We start from the raw sequence: 10524 nt of genomic DNA, 5'->3' as shown, positions 1-10524 counted from the left end.
CGCCTCGGATTCACTTCTCCGCACGTCCTACCTTCCAGAAAGTGGTCGCTTTTCTGTTCAGAGAGTTGTTGCTATTCCTTTCTTCGATCTCCTGTTGAGTTTGTAGGTGTTCAGAATGGTTTGATCCCTATCCAGCTGAATTCCTGAGAGGAGAGGAAATCCAGGTCTCCTACTCCTCCGCCATCTTGCTCCGCCCCCCGCACATGGAACATTCTTAAGAATAGATCACGTACTGGAACCAGTCACAACCAGCACCAAAAGATTGAGATTATTCCCTGCATATTTTCAGACCACAATACTTTGAAACTTGAACACAATCCCAAGAGGAAATTTTTAAAGAACTCAAACACTTGGAGGTTAAAGAATATCCGACTAAATAATGAATGGGTCAACCAAGAAATTAAAGAAGAGTAAGAAAAATCATGGGAAAAAAATGGAAATGAAAACACAAATGTTCACAGCCTTCAGGATGCAGCAAAGGTGGTCCTAAGAGGGAAGTACATAGCAATACAAGCCTTTCTCAAGAATCTAGAAAAGTCTCAAATATCCAAGCTAACCTTAAATCTAAAGGAGCTGGAGAAAAACCAGCAATAAAGCCTAAACTAAACAGGAGAAGAGAAATAGTAAAGATTAGAACAGAAATCAATGAAATAGAAAGCAAAAGACATTAGAACTGATCAACAAAACTAGAAGCTCATTCTTTGAAACAGTTATAAGATTGATAACCCCCTAGCCAGATTTATCAAAAAGAAAAGAGAAAGGACCCAAATTAATAAAGTCATAAATGAAAGAGAAGAGGTCACAACCAACAACAAAGAAATACAGACAATTGTAAGAACATATTATGAGCAACTATATGCCAAAAGACTAGGCAATCTGGAAGAAATTGATGAATTTCTAGAAACTTATAAACTACCAAAACTGAAACAGGAAGAAATACAAAACCTGAACAGACCCATAACCAGCAAGTAATTGAAGCTGTAATAAAAAATCTCCCAACAAACAAAAGTCCAGGGCCTGAAGGAGTCCCAGGGGAATTCTATCAAACATTTAAAAAAAGAACTAATACCTATTCTTCTGAAGCTGTTTCAAAAAATAGAAATGGAAGGAAAACTTCCAAACTTGTTCTATGAGGCCAGCATTACCTTGATTCTAAAACCAAAGACCCCACCAAAAAGGAGAATTTCAGACCGATATCCCTGATGAATATGGATTCCAAAATCCTCAACAAAATCCTAGCTAATAGGATCCAACAATACATTAAAGGATCATCCACCACGACCAAGTGGGATTTATCCCCAGGATGCAAGGGTGGTTCAAATTTGCAAATCAATAAACGTGATACATCACATTATTAAAGAAAGGACAATAACCATATGATCCTCTCTATTAATGCAGAAAAGCACTTGACAAATTACAGCATCTTTTCTTGAATAAAATTCTCCACAATGTAGGAATAGAGGAAACATACATCAATATCATAAAATCCATATACAAAAAGCCCACAGTGAATATCATTCCCAATGGTGAAAAAATTGAAACCTTTTCCCCTAAAGTCAGGAACAGGACAGGGATGCCCACTGTCACCACTGTTGTTCAACAGAGTACTACAAGTCCTAGCCTAAACAAACAGACAACAAAAGGAAATAAAGGGCATTCAAATTGGCTAAGAAGAAATCAAACTCTCACTCTTCTCAGGTGACGTGGTACTCTTGGAAAACCCAAAAGACTCCACACCAAAATTGCTAGATCTCATGCAGGAATTCAGGAAAGTGGCAGGATATAAAATCAATGCACAGAAATCAGTTGCATTCCCACACACTAACAATGAGACAGAAGAAAGTGAAATTAAGGAATTGATCCCATTTACAATTGCACCAAATACCATAAGCTACCTAGGAATGAACCTAACCAAAGAGGTAAAGGATCTGTTTTCTAAAAACTACAGAACACTTAAGAATGACTTTGAGGAAGACACAAAAAAATGGAAAAACATCCCATGCTCATGGATTGTAAGAATAAATATTGTTAAAATGTCTATGCTACCCAGAGCAATCTACACATCAATGCAATTCCTATCAAATACCATTGACATTTTTCACAGAGCTGGAACAAATAATCCTAAAGTTTTTATGGAACCAGGAAAGACCCTGAATAGCCAGATGGATGTTGAAAAAGAAAACCGAAGCTGGTGGCATCATAATGCCTGACTTCGACCTATGTTACAAAGCTGTGATCATCAATACAGCATGGTACTGGCACAAAAACAGATACATAAATCAGTGGAACAGACTAGAGCACCCAGAAATGGACCTTGAAATCTATGGTCAACTAATCTTCAACCAGCAGGAAATAATATCCAATGGAAAAAGGACAGTCTCTTCAACAAATGGTGTTGGGAAAATTGGACAGCCACACATAGAAGAATGAAACTGGACCATTTTCTTACCCATACACAAAGATAAACTCAAAATGGATGAAAGATCTACATGTTAGACAGGAATCCATCAAAACCCAGAGGAGAACACAGGCAGCAACCTCTTCGACCTTGGCCACAGCAACTTATTGCTAGACATGTCTCCAAAGGCAAGGGACACAAAAGCAAAAATGAACTACTGGGACTTCATCAAAATAAAAAGCTTTTGCACAGCAAAGGAAACACTCAGTAATACTAAAAGGCAACCTATGGAATGGGAGAAGGTATTTGCAATATCTTGATAAAGATAAAGGGCTAGTATCTAAGATCTATAAAGAACTACTCAAACTCAACACTCAAAAAACAAATAATCCAGTCAAGAAATGGGCAGAACACATGAACAGATATTTCTCCAAAAGAGACATGAAAATGGCCAATAGACATATGAAAAACTGCTCTACCTCACTCGGCATCAGGGAAATACAAATCAAAACCACAATGAGACACCCCACCTGTGGGATGGTGGAAAGGTCCTGCCCTCGAGGAAAAAAAAAAAAAAAGCACAATGAGATACCATCTCGTACCAGGCAAAATGGCTAGAATTAACATGTCAGGAAACAACAGATAACTGGCGAAGACGTGGAGAAAGAGGAACTCTCTTACACTGTTGGTGGGAGTACAGGCTGATACAGCCATTCTGGAAAACAGTATAGAGGTTCTTCAAGTAGTCAAAAATAGAACTACCCTATGACCCAGCAATTGCACTACTAGGTATTTACCCCAAAGATACAAAAATAACAACATTGACACCAGAAAAATATACACTACACAAATCAGAAGACAACAGAACCCAGAAAAAAAAAAAAGAGAATAAAATCAAACAAGAATTTGAACAGAATAGAACAATAAACTAGATCCTGCACGTATTTTTGTCTGTTTATTAGAAGAAACTAGATTTCAAAATAGGAAAGAAGGAATACATATACCTATATATAATAAAACATGTTTTATAAATATATTTTATGTTTTGGCTTTATGTTTTTATTTTTATGTTTTAAAAAGACGTAAAATAATTGATAAAATAAGTTAAGTTGATAAAATAAGAAAATAGCTGAAAAGTAAAATAAAATATAAAAATGAAGGACTAAAGAATAAGAAGAAGAAAGCAGGAATGCTATATAATTCTTTCCCTAAGTGCTGGGGTTTTATAGTTCTGTATGATCAGTAAACTTGGTATTACACAGAAGTTCCTGATTTTCTAGGGGAAGGGCCTGTTGCACTGATTCTCAGGTGTCACTGCCTGGGTGTAATTCCACCACCCTTACCAGGGGCCCAGACTCAATGTAAGCAGCTCTGGAGCCAGTGAGGGGACCGAAAATGGCAGTGCCTAGATCTCTAGCCCTGGGGCTGAAAGTTAGCATCCACTACTCTTCAGTAGCTCTTACAGAAAAGTAGTCAATCACTCTTGCCTCCCTGGTTTTCATCCAAACTCTGTCTTCATCCAGCCTGTGACCATTCTTCCCAGGAGGGGTCTCCTGTGGTTCTGCCTCTTGTGGGGCCCGTGCTCAGAGAGTGGTTGCATGACCTTGCAGCGTTTCAGGGTTTATGGCAACACTGAGCAGAAAGCTGATGCTTAGGCTTGCTGTCTGCACCTGGCTTCCCCACTCCAATGCCTAAGAACGCAGCCACACTCAGTCATCCCTGTTCTTTTTGTGACCCCAAGGATCCTGAGACCACACTGTCCCGCCTTAGATTCTGCCCTTCTTCATCTCCTGAGTGCCTTTTAGGCAAACTTCTAAAAGTTCTGATTTTGTGCTCCACTGCTTATAACACTTTTTGGTATCTGCCTTATGGAGGCTCCCACACCACCACGGTTTATCCTCCGATATTTCGCCTCTGATTCAGGTCTCCACACCTCCTACCTTGCAAAAAGTGGTCGCTTTTCTGTTTGTAGAATTGTAGCAAATCTTTTTTCAGATCTCCACTGGATTTTGCAGGTGTTCAGAATGATTTGATAACTATCTAGCTGATTTCAGGGACCAGCTGAAATTAGGTTCCCCTACTCCTCCATCTTCTCTCTTTTTGATTCATTTTGGAAAGGTTATATGTTTCTAGCAATTTATTCATTTCTTATATGTTGTCCAACTTGTTGGCATATAGTTTTTCATACTATTTTCTTACAATCCTTTGTATATCTCTGGTGTCAGTTGTTATTTCTCCTCCGTCATTTCTGATTTTATTTCTTTGAGTTCTCTCTCTTGCTTTCTCTCTCTCTCCCTGTCTTATGAGTATAGCACAAGGTTTATCAATTTTGTTGTTCCTTTGAAAGTTTATCACTTTTGTTATTCTTTTTTTTATTACGTTATGTTAGTCACCATACAGTACATCACTAGTTTCTGATGTAGTGTTCCATGATTCATTGTTTGCGTATAACACCCAGTACTCCATGCAATATGTGCCCTCCTTAATACCCATCACTGGGCTAACCCATTCCCCACCCCCCTCCCCTCTAAAACCTTCAGTTTGTTTCCCGGAGTCCATAGTCTCTCATGGTTGGTCTCCCCCTCCGATTTCCCCTCCTTCATTTATCCCTTCCTTCTCCTAATGTCCTCTATGCTATTCCTTATGTTCCACATATGAGTGAAATCATATGATAATTGACTTTCTCTATTTGACTTATTTCACTTAGCTTAATCTCCAGTTCCATCCATGTTGATAAAAAAGTTGGGTATTCATCCTTTCTGATGGCTGAGTATTATTCCATTGTATATATGGACCACATTTTCTTTATCCATTCGTCTGTTGAAGAGCATCTCAGCTCCTTCCACAGTTTGGCTATCGTGGGCATTGCTACTGTGAACATTGGAATGCATGTGGCTCTTCCTTTCACTAATCTGTATCTTTGGGGTAAATACCCAGTAGTGCAATTGTTGGGTCATAGGGTAGCTCTATTTTTAATTTTTTGAGCCACCTCCACACTGTTTTCCAAAGTGGTTGTACCAACTTGCATTCCCACCAACAGTGTAAGAGGGTTTCCCTTTCTCTGCAACCTCTCCAACATTCGTTGTTTCTTGCCTTGTCAAATTTTGCCATTCTAATTTGTGTAAGGTGGTATCTCAATGTGGTTTTGATTTGAATTTCCCTGATGGCTATTGACGATGAACATTTTTTCGTGTGTCTGTTAGCCATTTGTATGTCTTCTTTGGAGAAGTATAATCATCTCCTGATTTCATCTAACTGTTCTATTTTCTTTAGTCACTATTTCATTTGTTTCTGCTTTCATTTTTATTATTTCCTTCCTTCTACTGACTTTGGGCTTTGTCTTTTTCTAGCTTCTTTAGGTGAAAGGGTAGCTTTTTTTTTGAGATTTTTCTTGCTTATTGACAGACCTGTTTTGGTATAATCTTCCCTCTTAGAACAACTTTTGCTGCATCCCAATGTTTTTGATTGTTGTTTCTTCATTTTCATTTGTCTCCACGTATATTTTTATTTCCTTATTGAGTTATTGGTTTACTCATCCATTCTTTAGTAGCATGTTATTTAGCCTTTATATATTTGTGTTCTTTCCATATTTTTTTCTTTTTTTAACATCTTATTTATTTATTTGATAGGGAGGGAGAGAGAGAGAGCACAAGCAGGGGGTCAGCAGCAGTGGGAGAGGGAGAAGTAGGTTCCCCACTGAACAAGGAGCCCAATGAGGGACTCAATCCCAGGACCCCGAGATCATGACCCAAGCCAAAGGCAGACACTTAACCAACTGAGCCATCCAGGCGCCCCTCCATGTTTTTTTCTTGTGATTGATTTCTAGTTTTATACCATTTTGGTTGGAAAAGATGCATGGTGTGGTTTGAATATTTTTTAATTAATTTAAACTTGTTTTCTGGCCTAACATATGATCTATTCTAGAGAATGTTCCATGCACACTTGAAAATGTGCATTCTGGTGTTTTGAGATGGAATGTCCTGAATATATCTCATAGATCCATTTGGGTGAATGTGTCATTCAAAGGTGCTGTTTTCCTGTTGATGTTCTGTCTGGGTGATCTATCCGTTGATGTAAGTCAGTTGTTAAAGTCTCCTAATATTAATGTGTTACTGTCAATTTCTTCGTTCATGTCTCTTAATTGTGGGTTTATATGTTTTGGTTCTCCTACATTGGGTGCCTAAATATTTATAATTGTTATATCCTTCTGTTGGATTGTTCCTTTTATCATTAGTCTCCTTCTTTGTCTCTTCTTACAGACTTTGTTTTAAAGTCTGTTTTTCTGATATAAGTATTCCTACCTCAGCTTTCATTTTTTACCCCAAATGGATGATAAATATTTTATCAGGTCTTTACATTCAATTAACATGCATCATTAGATCTGAATTGAGTTTCTTGTAGGCAGTGTATAGATAGGTCTTGCTTTTTTTTATCGATTCAGGCACCCTATATTTTTGTTTGGAGCATTTACTTTATTCACATTCAGGTCATTTTTGAAAGTTATGTACTTATTTCTATTTTTTTTGCTTGTTTTCTGTTTGTTTTTGTAGTTGTCTGTTCCTTTCTTCTCTTGCTCTCTTCCCTTGTGGCTTGGTGGTTTTTTATTGATATACTTGGATTTCTTTCTCTTTGCTTTTTGGATATCGATTACACATTTCAGATTTGTGGTTATATATACATATATATGTATATATATGTATATGTGTGTGTATATATATGTATATATATTAATCCGATGGTCATTTAAGTTTGAACACAGTCTAAAAGCACTAAATTTTTACCTTTGCACCATATTCTATGTATATGATGACATATTTTACATTCTTTTATTTTGTGAATCCTTTGATTTTTATAAATATAATTGATTTTACTGCATTTTTGCCCTAACCTCTGGACTAGTTTTATATGTGATTGATTAATCTACTATATTTATTGTATCTGCATTTACCTATGAAATCTTTTCCTTTCATTCTTTTCTTACTCCTGAATATGGCTTTTTCTTTCCATGCAAAGAATTTCCTTTAATGTTTATTGCAGGACTGGTTTAGTGGTGATAAGCTTCTTTAGTTTTTGTTTGCCTGTAAAACAAAGACCCCTCTCTCAGTCTCTCTCTCTCTCTTTCTCTCTCTCTCTCTCCTTTCATTCTGAATGATAGCCTTACTGGGTAGAGTCTTCTTGGTTACAGTTTTTCTTTTTTTCCTTTTGGAACTTGGAATATATCATGCCACTCTTCTGATTTGCCATGTTTCTGTTGAAAAATCAGCTGATAGCCTTATGGGGTTTCCCTTGCATGTAATTTTTTTTTTCTTTTTTCTTGTTGCTATTAAAATTATCTCTTTATCACCACTTTTTCCATTTTCATTATTATGTGTCTTTTTGTGGACCTCCTTGTGATTTTGCTGGAGGTCTCTGTGACTCCTGGATCTGCATGTCTTTTTTTTTCCCAGATTAGGGATGTTTTCAGCTATTATTTCTTCAAATGAATTTTCTGCCCCTTTCTCTCTCTTTTCTTCCTGGGATCCCTATAATGCAAATGTTATTATTCTTGATCATGTTGCTGAGTTCCCTTAACTTATTCTTATTTTTTATTCTTTTTTTTTCCTTTTCTTGCTGAATTTTGTTGCTTTCCATTACTCTGTCATCCAGGTTATTAATCCATCCTTCTGCCTCCACTAATCTTCTCTTGATTCCTGTAGTGGATTTTAATTTCAATTAATGAGTTCTTCATCTCTGATTGGTTCTTCTTCATATTTTCTACTTCTCTGTTGAAGGTCTCACTAAGATCTTCCACTCTTTTTCCAAGTCCAATAAGTATCTTTATCACTATTACTTTGAACTCTTTATGAGGTATATTGTTTATCTCCATTTCATTTAGTTCTTTTGCTGTTCTTTCATTTGGGACATATTCCTCTGTCTCCACATTTTGTCTAATTGTCTGTGTTTGTTTCTATGTATTAGGAAAGTTACCTTCATTTCTCAATCTTGAAAGTAGTGGCCTTATGGTGAAGAGGTTCTATAGTGCCCTTTAGTGCAATGTCTCACATTCACCAGAACGGGGCACTACAGGGATGTCTTCCATGAAGGTTTTGTGTACTCTACTGTTGTGGCTGAGCTGCATTTGCCCTTTGTCCAGTGGCTGAAATGGCCCACATTGTCTATTGTGGTCAGGGTTTTGTCCTCATGCTATTAAGAGGACAGTCTGGGGCCACCATGGGCTTGTAGTTGGGTGGTGTCAGCAGTCAGACAAGATGCCTGATTTCAGCCTATTTCTTGGGGCTACAGTTGCCCTGAACTGCAGTGTGTTCTATGTCATCTCCTGAGAGGTTTTATTTGGTGGGAAGGTTCTGCAGTTCAAACAGATGACTTCCCCCATATCCTCTGCTGGAGCTGCAGTAACACCAACCTGCAGGGTGTTTTCCTGCTTTTTCTTCTGAGAGGTTTTTGAAGGTTGGTGAACCCAGCATCCAGACCAGATGCCTGTCTCTTACCTGTCTGCTGGGGCTGCAGTGACCCCAAAATGCAGGAGTCTCCCCCTGTGTTTCCTTCTGAGGTTTTTGTTGGTAGGCAGAGCCAGTACTCACAACACATATCTGCCTCCAATCTTTCTGCTTGGGTTTCAGTTGAATTGGTGGGTGTGATTATCTTTCCCCTCTCCACAGAGCAGGAGTCACTTTTCAGTAGCACTGATCCCTGTTGGAGCTGATTACGGGATGTGATGTGATGGTATCTGCTTTGGAGAGACTCTTGCTGAATGGGGTGGATTGGATGAGGTGGATCAGCAGGAGAATGCAGGGTCAGGCAAGGGTGTTAGCAAGGTAAGTGGAAGGTCTTTGAGCTTGTTCCTGCAAGTGTCTGACTCTTGAGGCTGGTGATGGGGAGAAATGGTGACTGCCAACATTTTTTCATGGCAAAGTCTCCTAACAAACCCTGCCTCTCCAGTGCAGGTTCTGAGATTAGTAAATAAATTTTCTTCATGTACACTGTACCCCAGGTGATTTTCAAACTACTGCTTCTATGCTATATCATGGTGGGGTTGTTTCTTATGCTGGCTCTTTAAAGTCAGGGACTCAGTTTCATATGAGTCTTAGGATCTCCCAGAGCTAAGCCCGCTTATTCTTAAAGTGCCTAGACATAAGCCAAGCTCATTTTAAAGGCTCGTGAAATTAAGTTCCATGGGTTTTCAAAGTTAAATGTTATGGGGATTCATCTTGCCAGTGCAGGTCCCTGGTATCTGGGGTGTCTCGTGTGGGGTCTGCTCCTCTCCTTTCTCCTTGTGTGTGATATTCCTCCTGTTTGTGGTTATTCTCACTAGGAGTTTTATTCCAGACCAGGTGTCTGCACCTCTTACTCTTTTTGACATGTCCTGTTGTCTATAATTAACCGTGGAAAGAATGTTCTGCCAGTCTTCAGGTCATTTTGTGGGTTAGTTGCATTGATGTGCTTGTTATTTAGATGTGTCTCTTGGGAGGAGGTGAGCTTAGGATCCACTTACTGTGTCATCTTCCCAGAAGTCCAGTTTGTTAATACTTTGTTTAGGATGTGTACATCTATGCTCATGAGAGTTATTGGTCTGTAGTTTTCTTTTTGTATAATGCTTTCATTTAGCTTTAATATCAGGAATTTTTGCATCATTTAATAAATTGTGAGGTATTCTCTTTTCTATTTCATGGAGCAAGTGCTGTAGAATTTTTAACACTTCTTTTAATGTTTCATAAATTTTACCAGTGAACCCGTTGGTGCCTGGAGATCTATCTTCCTCTCTTTTTCTTTAATTTCTTTCTTTCTTTCTTTCTTTCTTTCTTTCTTTCTTTCTTTCTTTCTTTCTTTCTTCTTCTTTCATATAGTTGACACACAATGTTGCATTTTTCATATGGTTTTAAATTATTAACTCAATTTCTTTAATATTGAGTGGTCTACTCAGGTTATTTTTTATTCCTGGGTGAGTTTTGACAGTTTATGGTTTTCACACAATTCATTTATTATTTAAGCTTCTGAATATATATGTGTGGAACTATTTGAATTATTCCTTTATTAATATTGCAATGCTTCTATAGAAGATAAATAAATCCAATTACTCATTCTTGATATTGATGATTTGTGTTTTCTATCTTTTTTCATCATCAGTT

Source organism: Leptonychotes weddellii, chromosome X (genome assembly GCF_054177405.1).
Source record: "Leptonychotes weddellii isolate Sample4059 chromosome X, ASM5417740v2, whole genome shotgun sequence".
In the NCBI taxonomy this organism is placed as follows: domain Eukaryota; kingdom Metazoa; phylum Chordata; class Mammalia; order Carnivora; family Phocidae; genus Leptonychotes; species Leptonychotes weddellii.
Note: the sequence above shows the minus strand (reverse complement) of the source record.